The sequence below is a fragment of the Macrobrachium nipponense genome, chromosome 20 (assembly GCF_015104395.2).
Source record: "Macrobrachium nipponense isolate FS-2020 chromosome 20, ASM1510439v2, whole genome shotgun sequence".
In the NCBI taxonomy this organism is placed as follows: Eukaryota; Metazoa; Arthropoda; class Malacostraca; order Decapoda; family Palaemonidae; genus Macrobrachium; species Macrobrachium nipponense.
In genome coordinates, this window is record NC_061089.1 from 8,158,460 (window position 1) to 8,175,959 (window position 17,500).

The window sequence follows — 17,500 nt, forward strand, 5'->3', positions numbered from 1 at the left end:
TGGAAAACACCAGTTGCAATTATTGGTTTTTCTGGTATATGAAGGATGGCCCTTTGAGGAGAGTCCTGACAGGCTGAACTTAGAATTAAAGGACATCGAGAGTATGACTAGTCATCTCAGCAACCTTGAAATCTATAAATTGGACATTAATACCTGTCTTTTTGGTTATTTTTATGTCGTCCATTTGCCCACCCATTCTCAACTCCCCTTTCATTCCTATCTGGGCTGAACTGGGACATGAAGGCCATTGGAAGTGTCACTATTCATCTCAGTGACCTCGAAAACTATGGATTAGACACTGATATCTTCTGTGATTTTTATTTATCACCCCTTCCCACCCCTTTTCACCCTACCTCCGTTTTGGGGCTGAACTTTGACTTGAAAGGCACTAGGACCTCAAAAACAATAGATTAGACACTAATATCTGACGTGTTCAGTTACTTCTGTTAGTGTGGTATCTTATGGCACATTGTCTATTACTAAGACCGAAAACGCAGCAGCGAGCTGCAAGTGTCTAAATAGGCCTACCAGTGTCAACAATTAAAATCCTTCTACAAAATGCTATAATTGTCAATTTGATCAAAGAATTTTAAAATAATTCAATCATGTTCCAGTGCATGTATGTTAAAAGGTAACCTTAAGCAGATTATCACTTACCTTCCCAGGGAAATTCTTAGCCCATTGGCTACCTTCTCAGCATTATATACAGCAAACAACCGTACTGCAAATTCATTGCAGCATCCATGATGATAGTACCGCAACATGTTAACTGATACAGTTGGATGGATGTACTGTACTTCCAGCATGGGTGACTTCAGACTTTTGCGTATATCGGACGACAAAATAAACATACCTGAAAACCAGTAAACTACAGCCCCTCTAATTTTCTTTCAGTCCACTCATCTGTATCTACTACATTCAGTCGGCAAACCTAAAAAGTGCCATATCATAGTACACTCTTCCATTCAAAAGTGTGGAACAGAGAGAGAAACGTGGGTGGGGCTTCTTTCTTAACTCTCCAGCTAAACCAAGGACAGGTGTTCGGATCACTAAAACGAATGTTGAGGAAATTGAAAAAGTTCAAGTATAAACTTATTTAATAAATAAATTTTGATGCTTCTCATTATTTTGCCCAAAATTACTATAATGTCAAGAAGATAAAGCTGATACATAAAAAAGAATTCACGAAAACCTATGCGACAAAGGGTTTAAAGTGATAAGTAGATATCTCATTTTTACTTATCCGAAGGAAGAAACAAACTGTAATTTTCCTTAAAAGTTCTTGAAATGTAGGAATGACTAATTTAACAAACTGTTCAGAAATACCACAGAAGCTGTCAATCCTTAAAACGTCTCGGTGAATTATTATAACGGACACGGTTGGTTCAGAGTATATCCTTTCTACTTTCCAGCGCGATTGGAATACCATAGAGCAAGGTGCAGAATGATTTAAACAGTTGAACGAACTTTAACACTATTCTCACACATTAATTCCAGAGCGACAGATTGCCTCTCATACACAGACGGCGCAGAATGGTGTGATATACTCATTGTCCTTCAGATCACAGTTGACATGCATGCACAAGTATTTTAAAGACTGGACGACTTCCAACTCCTTATCCCCCCAATCTCCATAGTTCATGAATCTTTTCGGTTTAACTGTCATCACTTTGGCCTTTCAGCGTTAACCATAAAGTAGTATTCTTAAAAATACGGCATACACTCGTCGACCTGTTTTTGAAGGTCTTTTACTGAAAGACTAAGTAATATCAAGTCATCAGAATTTAACATGTAATTGATTTTCAAATATTTTGTGTTAAATTCATCCATATAAACTGCAAATAAAACGGACAAAATGCTACCTTGCCTGACACCACATTTTATTTGAAATAGTGAGGGAAGGAAATTTCCCCATATTACTCTAAACCTTTAAGTTACCAGGTTTTCAGTATTTTTATTATATAAAATGTCAGAAATGTCAAATATTTTTATGCCAAACACGATCGGAACTTTTTGAGAGGACCATGGAACAAAGAAAACCAGGGGCATTATTAGGTTTATACATCTACATAGTTTGTTGTAGTAAAAACAAAGCCAGTGAACAGTCTATGTTTGCAGCCTTTTGCTATAACTGTCCTTGCGGTATGACAATATTGAACCTACTTATAAAATAAATATTAATTCTTGAATTGAACCTACTTATAAAACATAAATTTAAGACTTCGAACAAATGTGAGAGTAACTCAACATAATTATGTATGAGGTTTTTCAATCGCATTTTTGTTTGGCTTTTGTTCATGTGCCACAAATGGAAGGACTATTTCATCTTAAAACCTACAGTCATGAGGCCCTAGAAATGATATTCGCTAAATGTTTGAGTGAATGAATATAATGACCTTAGATATTTAAATTTTCCTTGATATATTAACGATATAAGCTTAATCCTTTACACCATTAATAACTTTAAATCATATTTTCAAGTGAATTTACCTCTAAAGATTATGTTTCAAATTTGTAGCACTATCTGAGAAACTGAGAATGACCAGACTTGCCATCATTGTTTACCTTGTTCATTTGTCCGCACTCACAGTAAATCCAAAATTCTTAAAGCCGGTGCTGTATCTGTAATCCACATATATAATGTATGGAAGATAATCCAGACTTCAGTAATAAGTATTTGCATCCATTGGTTGGAAAAGAAATGTAACATTTCCCATTTAGTGTATAAAAAGTATATCAGATATACCGAATTCTAAAATAATCCCTATCTGCTTTAAAGTAATTATCATTATTTCTGAGATTTCTCAATCTTCCAAGAAAAACTTATCTAAACATATAACGAATTTGCATTCGAATGCAAATAACTTCACCTACATTATCTAGGAGTGAAGGATTTGGGATAGAGCTAATAAGATAGAACATGAAATTTTATTTCGGAAAATTATGTGTAATTTTTTAATTTGAAGTGACATTTGAAACAGTTGAAGGGTTTCCATTGTGATAATTCAATAGGGGTTACAGCAGGAACAGCTTCATCTCATGTAGTCCTTATACGAGAAAATTGATATAACTTTAAAATATATAGATAACTAGCCGACCAACTCGGCGTTGCCAGGAAAAACTGAATAACAGGAAGAGAAACTCTCTCTCTCTCTCTCTCTCTCTCTCTCTCTCTCTCTCTCTCTCTCTCTCGTTCTAATTAAACACACTCATTAAATTTAGAAATATTTAGACTATACTCTGTTAAGCCTTTTTGCATCTTTCCTATTATTAAGTGAATTCCTGCAGCAGCTAGTAGACTTCCGCCTCCTCATGAGTCAGCGGAAATTACAGGAAACGAAAAGTATTGAATTTTATCCCCATGTAAATAAAATAAATATGGACATTTCAATGTACCTATTTTTGGTGACTTTTTGAAAAATAGTAATCAACAGATGTCCCTTGCTGATAAACTACAACTCGTTCGTACATTTTGCCTTTGTTTCACCCCCCTTTGTCATATCACACCTGACACAAATAGTAATGAATAATTTTATATAGTAATAATGTGGCTATTCATTTTGGGTATCTCTGTACAGCAATTTTTCAACAGGGCTAACTTCAACTCGGGATACATATGCATTATATTAACTTTACAATGACACCAAATGTATGAAAATAGCATTTAATATACAGTTACACGGAACAATAGCAAAACATTACCGCTATGCCTGATCCTATAGCAGCTATGTCAATCAATACAAAGCAAGGTCTGATGAGCACCTAACGGTCAATTCGTAGCTATGGTAATGATGTAATTAGGTATCATAAACAAAAATATTCCCTTCGCGGAGGAATGTACACGTTAATAAAGATGGAAATAAATATATATCAGTGTGAAAAAATTACCATTAACAAACATTATTTTCCTAAATGCCGGGAATGCTGCAATGGGTGCGAATCGACTGGCAGTTACTCCTCCGGCAGTCTTGCTGTTCACGGGTTGATGTAGTTGATAGGTGTTCATTTCAAATAAAAGTGTGTGAATCACCAAATTTAAGTAGATGGTTCGTTTTTTCATGCTTATTCTATGTTCGTGATTGTATGAAAAACCTTCCTTAGTTCTTCGATCAAATTTATAATGTGCTGAGATAGACTCGCTATATATAAAGGTGCCCCTACACGACTAATCATTTGGCATGAAAAAAGATCTTATGTCCTCACACGGCTCAGTTTTAATGGTCAATCTTTAGTTCCTCACCAGGCTTGTACAGGTAACATTATTACCTGTTTTGGATATGGCGTGCATTTCAGTTGCATTTATACTTAGTTTGGATAAAAGAAAATAAAAAGAAAAGGCGTCGCTGGATGAAGGACTGGTATATATAGCCATGGAAATCTGTTAACACTTAAAATTAAGGGGGCCTAATGATTTTAAGAATTTCTTAAGGATGAACAGCGAATGCTTTGAGGAGCTATTCTTTATATGGGGACTCCATTAATCTCCTAAATAAACACAGTCATGAGAGAAGCTATCTCACTAACTGAACGGCTATCAATCACCTTGGGTTATCTTGCTACACGTAACACTTTTGAAGGCTCAAATTTGTTACTGCCGTGTCTCTGTAGTCTATTTGCATCATTATTATGGAAACTTGCAGAGCCATTATAAAATGCCTCCAAAATTATATAAGGTAAGAAAAACTTTTTTTTTATTGTTTCTCATCCAAATTTATATGGTTTTGTACATACTTATTTGAAATTAGAAAATAATTCAGAAGTGTTATTTTGTGTGGCCATATTTACAATAGTAATTATCTTGTATTTATTTTGTGGCTGACCCTCGAACATAATGTCTTTGATAGCCTTTTTAGCATATAATACCTGTGTTGAATCCATTTCCTGCAATTCCAATGCCCAAGCAGATGCCAGTCTTTCATACTTGTTTTTAATTCCTCGAAGACGTGCATACCCATCTACCTCCCTTCCTTCTTTCTTTTGCATGGGGACGCTCTGCTGCTTCACGAAAATCGGTCTGAAAGTGTGAATAATTGCATTAAAAATCATGTAACAAAAATGTATGCTTACAAATTGTTGGATGAATTTATAACTTATAATTAATAGGTACTTTTACTGTATTGTCCTTACAGCTACCAATCACAAGAGATGAATGGATGGATGGATGGATTATGGAATTTAGGGCATAGCCCAAGCGCTGGGACCTATAAGATCATTCAGCGCTGAAATGAAAGTATGGCTAGATGGAAAAATGAGAAATGAAATGAAAATGATAAACTGATGACAATCCTGCACTTGAACAGGACTGTACATCAGCAAAGGTCATTTTACTCTCCCCCCAGCATTCCGATCATCCAAAGTTATGAAAGATCGTTTTTGGCCAGGGGGCCAAGAGATGAATGGAACAAAATGGAACAATATTTCAGAGGAATTTAATGATATATAGTACATATACATACACTTTAAGTTTCATCATAACAAAATTTATTATTACTCAGTATCATTTTTCCTGGAGATAAATTCTGAAGGAGAATTCTGGTGTTGAAGAAATTCCATATCTGTGTAATACCAGTGTTGGCTCATAGACATCAATGCAGAACCTGCACCTGATTTCTTTGAAGATTGGACCTTCTTCAACTCTTTGCGGAAGTTCGTCCATAATGAATTGAACTGATTTTTCACATCCTCAACTTTGGGTACTTTTCCCTATATTTCTTGAGGAGTGCGATGTAGTCCTCTCGATTTTTTGTTGCGGTCATTATAATCATCCGCTTTTATTTTCCACAATGAAGGTAATTCCTTATAAAGGCGAATGCACTCTATAAGGAATTGCTCTGTCAGCCTCCTTGAAGTTCTTAATGTCCTCTACTCCACTGCAAGACATGTTTTCGGGACGACGAGGAGGTACAAACCGAAGTATATTACCCAGTAACACCCTCAGACCAGACATTTTTTATTGAGTCAACTTTAACCACGTCATTTGTCTCACAAGTATTGAATAATCATTCAGTCTTAACCACAGACGTTCAATAGTTTCAACAATACCAGAAAATTGATGGTTAATATTGATCATGTAGGGGCACCTCTAATAGGGTGTCACAGTTGCAGTGGCGGGGCTAAAGCACAATTATCAAATTCAAAATTCTGAATTTCCAAAATTATTTCTTGTGTGCAATGTTAGAACACCCAAAATTACTTTCCAAAAGATAAGGAATAAATGTAACACGTAATCTGTTCATAAATTAATATAATTTCTAAAAGGGCAATCAGGAAATATACAATTACAGGAACTCTGTCTGGCTCCGTGGCGCTTGTGACATTAATTCCATTTTTCCCAGTATCAATGGAAAAGTGCCACTAAGTTTCAAGCAAACACTACGTGATCATGTAGGTACATGAAAATATGGATCGAGAACTTCAAATTAGTAATACACAAATAACACTATGCAGTGGACCATTGTAAGCGAGTGTGAGCGTCGCGGGCATTCAGGGTTATGGCACCCCGATATTGGAACTGGCAAAGTGAGGTAAGTGGCGCTGTTGATCTCCAGGGGTAGGCACACAACGGGCGTTATATACACTAATCTGCAAAGTATCCGACAATGAAATACTGGTATTGGTAAGAGCAAAATTACACAGCGATTGGTAAGATTTCGTTTTATAACAAATCGATATTGCATTAAATGCATTGTGCATAGTTCGATTTAAAGTAGCAAAGAATGATCACTGGTATCACTACTCACACCAAATCACTCACTAGGTCTCAGAGGGAGACGAGAATTCTAGGAATGGGAATTTACAGGAGAAAATACAGCTAAGAACAGGAATGAGTGCTAGGAGCAGGGGTGAAGGGCCGACAGAACAAATGTTTACTTTCATTTACCTTTAATCTATGGCGTGACGGGCGTGGAGTTGTACCAGGGAATCGGCCGAAGGACGTGGGTCTCTTGCAGGGCTTCACCAGAGGGAGGAAAGAAAATGCTTTCATAAATCAAGAAGTAAACAGGTGGATTGCCGTCTCAATGCACAGTTCGTGGTTACTTGAAGGTACTATCCGTTGTCAGCTTCAGGACAGTGGTTGAGGAAAGCACCAGGCTGAGTAATCAGGTACGGGACCGCTTCCGGTTAGGGGTACTGCAGTAGGGCGGTAGACTTTCCATTACAGGCGGGGTCAAGATGCTGCATGTTACAGACTAGGACAAAGTGCGATTTGATAGTCCTGGTCAGCTCGTATATATACCCGAGTTGAATAACTGGAATCATCCTTTCCAAACTGGATGTTGCTGTTCTCAAAACAGGACTGAGTTCCTTGAGGAGGCGATTCGTCTCGGGTCTTTCATCTCCAATGCTAAGGTTCCACGTGGGTCAAGAGAGGTGAGGGCCATGCAGGTGTGAGGAGGGGGAGTCGGGACGCGATGGTCCAATCACAATGGTAAAAAGGTAAAAAGGGAGGCAAGGTCAGGTAGAGGGTTGGAGTTAAGCCAGGGAGACCTCCCGTGAGATGTGTGAATTTTCGGGACTTGGCAGGAAGTTCTCGAATTAATGGCTTTTGCTAAATTAGTTTGTGTACCATACTGCAATGGAAAAAGGGGTGCAGGTCCCTGAAGTCTGGATGACCTGTCTCGGAATAGAACCCTGATGGGGAGATGACAACTCATAAATCATCGTAGAAATCAAGGGGAGAAGGCCATTAGGATGTTTTCTATCTTTGTTTGGTGTAGGAATACAAAAGAAGAAATCTGTCAAGTCAAAGTACTCCCAAGGGGACCTTAATCCGATCACAATGCGGAAGGGACATTCTTGACTGGGTCTGAACTTCTCGGTTTTCCTCTTCACAATTTGAATTTCACGTTATTATTTCGGAACTTATTTCCTCAAAATTTTACGTTTGGCTGTAGAAATGAGAAGAATAGTGGATCCAAAGTAGATACTCGTAATAATGGTGAACTGTCAACCGTTCCATCCTTTGTCTCTTGCTCCTCGCAGCTACGGTCGCCGATAATTAATTCCAAACCTCATATAGGTTTTCAGAGTTGGTTTTATCGAGATAAAGAATTATATTGATAATTGTAATATAATTCTAATACAGTCAAACCCATCTGTTTAAATTTTTTGGATATGCTAAACTGATCGTAGGGTTTGTTTTCAGTGGGAGGAGTTTAACTTTGTCGCATTCCTCCAGTTTTATGCCCTGTAGGTTTTCAATGCTTATTTTATTGAGGTAATAAACAATTATTATATTAATAATTCTCACAAATTGTGATCAAAATTCACTTGAATTCTGAAAAAAAAATTGATGTTATAAGGGATTTGGATTTATTGTTGTAGGATAATCACACGTTCGAAGTCGCCAAGAAGAAAAGGTGGGGCGTCAGGTGAAAAATGAGAACCCATAGAGTAATGAAGGAAAAGAGGACATAAAAACAATTTCAATTGTTTTGCCTGTGTTTGTCTATCTGTCACGGGGTATGGGTTTGATTTTGAGTTATAAACGTTTCTGGGGTGACAGATGGGCGGTGTACAAAATTTTGTCCCGGGCTGTCAAGCGGTTCGGCTTTCTAGAACCTTCAAACAAATAAACAAACTGAGCAGTATATACGTCCTGCCATAAACGTATGTTACATTGACAACTAATAAACATGCGAGATAATGTTAGAATAAAAGAAATTAAAAGATATGTACAATTGATGAAACATAATTTACAATTAACTGCAACGTGAAGATTTAAAAGAATGTATTTTCATTAAAGTGTATAACATTATCAATATTTGCGTCTTAATAATAATAAGATTCTACAGGAAAAAATTATGAAATTTAAACAAACATATTGAGACTACATTAAGAAACACTCCTTTATTTAAACGATTTAATTTTCCAAGAACCTGGCATGTATACGTACAGTGGTTTTCCCAAGAAATATTAGAATTTGTTGTGTGAAACAATTTCATGTAGACGTGCTGAAAAATTGCAACCTTGAGCTTTTCGAATTTTACTAGGCCATTATTTCCATTTCCTTTACCATCTATTTCGAAAATAAAGTTTTATAAGATTGATGAACAGTAAAATAGAATCAATAGTGATCTTAATCATCACAGCTACATTATATATTAGAGCATTATGTTAAAGCTGGAGCAGTTACCTGGTACGTTTACTTTTGTTTTGTCTGTGCTTGGCTAATGAGTGCTGTTTTATTTGTTTACAATTTTTTTGAGGGGTAACACTCATTGCTAGCCTTTACTATTACAGGAACAAATCGAGTCTCAGCAACATTATTATAATTATTACTGTTTTCTATCACAGTCATCCTATTCAACTGGGTGGGTTTTATAGTGCGGGGTTCCTGGTTGCATCCTGCCTCCTTAGGATTCCATCGCTTTTCTCACTATGTACTGTTTCTAGTAGCACACTCTTCTGTTTGAATCCTGGAGCTACTGCGGCATCTTGTTTTTCCAGGTTCCTTTTCAGGGATCTTTGGATTGTGTCTAGTGTTCGTATGATTATGGGTACAATTTCCACTGGCGTATTGCATTGCTTCTTATTTCTATTTTCAGGTCTTGAGACTTATCAAATTTTTCTCTTTCATTCTCATCTACTCTGGTGTCTCATGGTATTGTGACATCAAGTTTGTCAATCAACGCCATGTCTGGTCTATTGGCACTTATCATCTATCTGTTCTGATACCATAGTCACAGAGCATCAGTGCCTGATTGTTTTCTATCGCTCCCTCAGGTTGGCACTCATACCACTTATTACTGCAAGCTGTTGTTTATTTCACAGGCTCCAGTGGAGGACTTTTGCTACTGATTTTTTGTACTGGTTCTGTGCAACTGCTAGACATTTGCTTGCTGCGTGGTTTATGATCTCGTTTTTCATGTTGCACTTCCTGCATAAGGGTGAGATGTTATTTCCATATATTGTTCTTTAGACATTTCTGGTTCTTAGGGCCTAATATTTTGCCATTGTTAGCATTCCTTCTTTTTGCTTCTTTAGCCCTCCCCTCTTTAGCCATTGTCGTGTTTTATCACTGGCCAGTTCTTTAGTCTGTCTCATGAACTGTCCACCATTGGTTTGTTGTGCCATTCCTCTGTTCTGTCATTCATTCTCCTGTTGCTGTATTATTCCGGGTCTTCGTCTACTTTTATCAGCCCTTCTTCCCATAACGCCACAGCCGCTCATCTTCAGTGGTTTTCAGATACCCAGTGCTCTGCTCTCGATGTTGATGTAGTCCTCTATGCTTAGTAGCCGTCTCCCTCCTTCATTTTGTGTTATGTATAGTCTGTATGTATTTGCTCTTTGGTGTAGTGCTTTGTGTATTTCCATGTGTTTCTAGTTTTCTGGGCTATGCTGCAGAGTTCAGCCTTCGTCCACACCACTACTCCTGCACTGTATTTGATTACTGGTACTGCCCATGTGTTTATGTTTTAACTTGAGTATCACCTTAAATCTCTGCATATTGTTTCCTGATCCTGTCTTTCATCCCTTGGTGTTTTATATCCTATCCTTCTATAATTCCCAGGTATTTGTATCTGGTCTCATCTATGTTTGATGTTATTCCCATCTGGTAGCTTTATCTCTTCAGTTCTTGTATGTTGACCAAGGCACATTTTTGTATTCCAAACTCCATTCTGATGTCCCCAGATACAATCCTTACAGTCTGGATTACGGTATGTATTTCATTGATGCTCTTACCATACAGCTTTATGTCCAGCTTGCCTCACATCTTGATTTGGTACCCAACATCCATCATCTGCAGTACTTTTTTCATTGGAATTGTGGTTACTATAGAGTAGTGGGGATAGTGAGTCGCCATGAAAGATCCTTATCCTGATGTTAACCTCTGGTAGTCTTATCCCAGAGCTTGTAAGTACTGTGTTCCAGTTTAGCATTGTATTTTTTTTAATGAAATTGATGGTGTTTTCCTCTACCCCATATATTTTCAGACATTCTATTAGCCACGTGTGTGATATAATTTCGAAGGCTTTCTTGTAGCCAATCCATGCCTTGCTTAGGTTAGGTTTCCTTTTCTTACTATTCTTCATTACCATTTTGTCTATCAGAAGCTGGCCTTTTGTACCCCTACACTTCCTTCTGCAGCCTTTCTGTTGGTGGGGATGGTGCTTGTATCCACTAGATAGTTGTATAGCCTTTCACTGTAACTTCCACATTACTAGTAGGCAGGTGACAGGCCTGAAGTTACTTGCTATAATTCCCTTGTTCTTGTCTTTTTGTACTAAGGATGTTCTCCTTGGGGTCATCCATTTGGGTGCATCCATTTGTGTCTGATTGTGTCTGTCGTGATCTCAGTGGATCTTTGTTTTATTATCCCCATTTCTTCTGCCTTGACCTCCTGGAACCATGTTGCATGTTTGTTGTATAAAAATCGGATTGCGCCATGCATTTTCCCAGTCTCTTGCTTGGTTCAGCTTTAGGAATTCTTTGGTGGTTGTTTTCCCCTCATAGTTGGCTGTATAGTCTTTTCTGGTTGGTTCTAAAGAGTTTGTTCTGTTGGTATCCTTTATTCCTGTTCATGTACCATTGAAGCTTATGTGCTTTGGCAAGGTGGTGGTTACATTAAGCTAGCCATTATGTGGTGGAACGGGCTCTTGCTCCTAGAGCAGCCTGGAAGGGTAATAAGTCTTTAACGTGAAAGTGATTATGGTGACAGAAAAGAAAAGTTCAACAGACAATTAGTAGATGGCCAGGAAGTGAAGTCTCAGTGACGTCTGCAGCTTAAAAAAGGCTGCAGCTCTGCAACACTGCCATCTCTTTCAGTTCACTCGAGTCAGATCTCATCACCATGAATTTTCCAGGGCAGTTGCTGTTTTGGATTTTGTTGGGTTGGTTGTGATGGTGATGTTGGTGTTTGTATCCACATGAGTTCTGCTAATAGTCTTGCTCAAGCATATGCCAGGTTATAAATATATGAGGCCTTACATACAGTACATAAATTCCGTGCAGCATTAGCTGACACTTTCGGTAGATATTCTTCAAAATTAAGATGAGTCAAATGTTACACAAAGAATCGTTAAATTTCCAGACTCATTTAGCAAAGTCCCATCCACCTGTAGGGGAGACTTGGATCGAAAATCAGTGCAAGATCTGCTAATCAATAGTGTTTGCTTTTTACTGGAGTTCAGCCTCATACTCCACTGACTACACCATTCACTAATCCTCTCCATATCACAATTGAGACTAAGGGCATATTAATTTTTCATAAGTAGAGACTATTACACCCACAAAAAAGAACAGTGGACCAAGAACACTACCTTGTGGAACTCCAGACACAACAGGTCTTGGTTTGCTAAAGATCCCATCAATAGCAACTCGCTGCTTCCTACTTGTAAGTAAATCTTGAAGTGATCCTAAAACATAATTATTCACCCACTCCAAGATTCTATAGTTCATATACAAGTGCCTTATGAATTATTAAATCAACAGCAGCACGAAAACTATTAGAATTACTCTACACACAAAACACATATCAAGATTCTCTTGCAAATGGCATGTCAATTCTCAAAGAACAATGCAGATACCAAATTGCTTCCTATATGCATGTTGACTATCAGATGACATTCTTTAGATTCCACATACATGTAAAGTGACTGAAAATGTGTTTTGATGCATCTTTGGAGAGCGCCGGGTCAATTGAAATTGACCTGTAGTTACTGTATTTTGCAGATATGCCACTCTTTGGAAAAGGTACTCTATTACTAAGCTTGCACTCCACAAAGATACTATGTTGACATAAAAATATACAGAATCTCTTTGTCTAGGGAGCCATCATGCTAGAAACTTTTTACAAAACAGAGGGAAGAAACCATAAGGATATTCATAACCCAAGCTATCAAGATTATCAAGAATTTTCTTAACATTCCTAGAGCACAATGCATATTTTGTAAGCATAGGTTGAGGTTGTCACATATCAGAGAGAGGGACACTTTCAAGTGATTGCACAGCTGCAAAAACTTGATGAAATAGTTCAGCCATATCCTTAGGGCCAGTATCCAATCTCCCACCATCAGTTAGTAGTGGTGAGATGGAAGACATGCCTGACCCAAAGATAAAAGATGAGACTGAGTAATTTCTTCAAGTTTCCTCTTGACAGAATCATTGTAATTTCCGTCAGTTATTTGGTAAATTCTATTTGCAGCACAGCAAAAATGGTGTAATTTTCATGTGAATGATTGTGTTTCCATGTATTGAATTTGGTCCGTTTTTCCTGGTAAGCTCGTCTACATGTATCATGAAGACTGCTTATTTGTCTTAATATTAATGACCTTTCTAGGGAAATATCTTTCTCAAGTCCTAATATAAATGACCATTCCAGGGAAATACCTTTCTTAAATAGCTATAAGTATTTCATTCATTTCCTTGTGATCTGGATCCAATATAGCACCTGAAATATTAAGTGCTTGACAAGCTTTAAAAATGAAATCCCAATTGGCTTTAGATTTCAGCCAAACCGTTTTTCCTATAGTGGCATTAGGAATATAGTGAGTGACAGATATGTCCTTCAGAATGGTACAATGGTAGGAGATGCCTATAAGGTCATGGACCTTGAACTTAAAGATAGCTGAAATGTCTGTGAATATGAGGTCTAGTTTATTAGGGTTCCTTAGTTAGCTGGACAAAATTTAGATCTAATGTATGTAGCCATATCTTGCTCACGTGGGATGTTATGACGATAGATAAAGTAAGGGCCATCAATCCCCAGGATTACATGCTCAGCCTTTGACTTGTAACATCTCACATGTGTCTCAGATTAGAATATCAGATCGCAGTTAAGGGCCCAGCTCCTGGGATCAAGAAAATTTGACTGGAAGCCTCGAATATATGAGTAAAGTACTCTGTAATTTTTCTTATACTGATAAGTAGCAGGTCCAAGGTTAAGATTAATGTTTCCCAAAAGAATTAAAATTAACAACATAAAATTAGAAGTAAATTTGATAAAGAGATTCATAACAACAACAACATAGTAAAAATCAATAGAGCATCAAACATTAAAAGCAACAGCAACAGTATTTTTATTGTTTACGATAATTTGTATTTTAAGGCAAAAAAGAAATAGTATAGGTTTGACATAACAACTGGGGGAGGGCAGTCAGGATATATTTTGTAATTATATATATAAAAAACTGAGAAGGAGAGGATTAAGTAAAAAATAAGGCGCTTTCTTGATAATCCATCTATTAACTTTTGCTTTCTCACATACTTTTTGAAAAAGCAGGGAAGCGAATAAAGAGGAGAAAAATACCCGTTTGTCCCTTCAAAACAAGGGAACTCAAACCAACGAAGGCCAAGGTAAAATGGGTAAGGCACAGTCCAAGGATGGAGAATATTATATGTTTAAAGTACTTTCATATGCAACAGATAGAGAAATTAGGATAAAGATTTGCACCCAACGGATGATAACGGACCATTACTTTGTAGACTCAATTTCTTGTTTCTTTTGACCTGTTTGTTTTTAAATACTTTGCTACTAGACAAAATATATTTGCAAAGTAAGAATGTGTGCAAATAACATTTACCTGCTTATTATGTTAAAATGAGGTTAATTTAAGAGAGAAATGGCAGTAGATAGCACTTAAGAAGTCAAATTAGTATTTCCATAACTTTACCTGGCTTTAATTGCCGATTCACCAAGGATTTTATATATTTCAACCCAAACTAACTGTGTAAGTGTAGCCGGTTTTTCACTGTTCATGAAGTAGTGTCTCGCTGGTTGAACGAGTATTTAGAAACGCTGTGCATAGAGAATCCTGGTACCACAGATAAGAAATAGCAGAACCTTTGCCAATAAATCAACAAAGGTCTGCATTAAACATGCAGAAAAACACGGACGTATTCCACCCTTCTTCAAGGAAGCCCCAGGACGTCTGGGAGAATTCGAAAGGAGAGGTGGGCGACAGAACATCCCTAAACACGACTACCAACAACGAGTAAATCAAGACTATCGGCCAGAGACGGGAATCAAGCCCTGGCCCATGCCCTTGGCTGTAAGCTGCGTCACAGAACTCGTCTTATGGAATACCAGGAATGCCTATGCTGCTGTCCAGAGAGCCAGTGAGAGAATAAGACCCGCCGACCAAATCAGAATCCCAACATCGTGTTCGAAATTCAAACGTCCGCCTGTAGTAATTAAAACCTTGTATGTCGAATTAAAATCCCGTCCTGTTGACGCTCCCGAGAGGTAGCAATACGTTCCGTCGACTAGAAAAGAAAATGAGATGGTAAGAATCTTTAATAATTTTTCCTTATTGCTGAGAAGCTTGCCAGAAGAAAGACAAGGCATAGAGACTGATTCAAGGTCTTGATAAGGGATAATATCTGCTAACAATGGCATTGACCACTAGATAACGTCACTAGGCTGTCCTGATTTCGTTCCCGTCCACTGGATGGTGGTTCGATCCCATGAGGGGACGAAATTATTATCAACTAAAATTCCCTTTCGGCACATATATGAAAATATATCACTTCCGAGGTAGAGCGAATTAGATATTAAAGGACATTTGTAGCTTGAATGATCTATATGAATCACGGTGATGTGATAATTATTCATATATATATATATATATATATATATATATATATAATCCAATATTATATATATATATATATATATATATATATATATATATATATATATATATATATATGAATCACGGTGATGTGATAATTATTCATATATATATATATATATATATATATATATATATATATATATGTATATATATATATATATATATATATATATATATATATATATATATATATATATATATGAGAATAATTATCACATCACCGTGATTTATATAGATCATTCGAGCTACAAATGTCCTTTAATATCTAATTCGCTCTACCTCGGAAGTGATATATTTTCATATATGTGCCGAAAGGGAATTTTTAGTTGATAACTATATATATATATATATATATGCGGGTATCCACATAGCCTTGATTCAATTTAAAATATCAGTAGCTTCGTAACTATTCATGATAGAAATAATTTGTAAAAAAGATAAGAAAGTTTGATGTGTCTAGTTTTCCTGTTCGTTTGAAGTTTTATTTATTATTGGTTTTATCAAATATTTTTTAGGACCTGCTTCCTCTCCCTTGTATATACTTGAATTCGTTTTGTAAATTTCATTTAGGGACGCATTAAATAATTAAATGTAAGTGTATAAAAAATAACACTGACAAACATATATTTACTGAGAATATAGCAAGTAGTTTGCTATCTATCTATCTGTCTACTCATTTATCCATGTAGGTTTAAGATATTGAGTAATTATTAACATTGTGCAAAACTTTCTCTCCTTGTGTGTTTGACTGCTCCAGTGTCTGACTTTTCTATGTCCTCCCCTTTCTCGCTTTCGTAGTCAGGAAGAATCAACCACTGGGACTTCTCTTTCTGTCCCTCTATCTCTCCCTCTTCTTTTTCTAAGGTGCGAAACCAATGAAGGTCTTTTTTATTCCAGGATATGTAGGATGATGAGACAGAGTTGATTAATGTGGCGAGGAAGTGAAGAGGGAACAAAAGTCATATCCATTTTTCTTCTTCGGTCGGGTATTCGATTCAATGGTTATGGCTCCATTGGAAGAGGGTATGGCCTTTTTTTGGGGTGGCGGGGGGTGCGGGTGCAAAAGCTTAAATGGAAAATGGATAAACCCTTTATTAGATGTCCTCAAAAGGAACCCATATCACTTTCCCAATCGAGACTTTCAGTGATTTTAGATCTTAACCATTTCTGCGCAGACTGACGCTGCCTTTTAATTTGATCTTCGGTTAAACCAGTACTAATAAAGAATTGTTATTTGTTGGTGGGCTGGAAGCGTCAATTATATTCTAGATTTTTATGCCACGCCAGTGGTTCCCAGTTCTCCACTTTTCTGTTTTGTCTTTTTATAGTTTTTATTTTTTTTTTTTTTGGTAAGTTGGAGGAATTTAGTCGGAAGTGCTGTCATCGAAATTGGAATCTCTCCTCATTTTCAAGAAGAAACTGACTTAAATGTTCACTTTTGGTATAGCTCTGTGCTGACAGAAAACTACGGCAGGTTGTGAATAAGGCTCTGCCAAAATCTTATACTGATCCGACTGTTCTTTAAGAAGTTATTCCAAAAAGACGATGACTTAAGGCGAGTGAAATGCACTGGTAACCAACTAAGATGTCATCTACATATCTGAACCATTTTAAAGTGTGATATTCGGGAGGTGTTGTCTTTCCAAAAATTCCATGTATGAGTTTGAGGGGAGAGGTGAAAAATATGTCATTGTATAAATTGGGGCAATAGCTCTGCAATTGCTACATCTAATGATTATGTATCATGAAATTTACTGGAATCAGCAATTACACAAATCACTAATTAAAAAACTTAATTCTTGGTCTGGGATTGTACCATTTAGACCCATATATTTGTAAAATGTTTATGAAGGACCTTAAAATAATTGAATAAACTACTAATTAATTAGTCCTACATGTTTTTAGTATTAATCTTTTTTCTC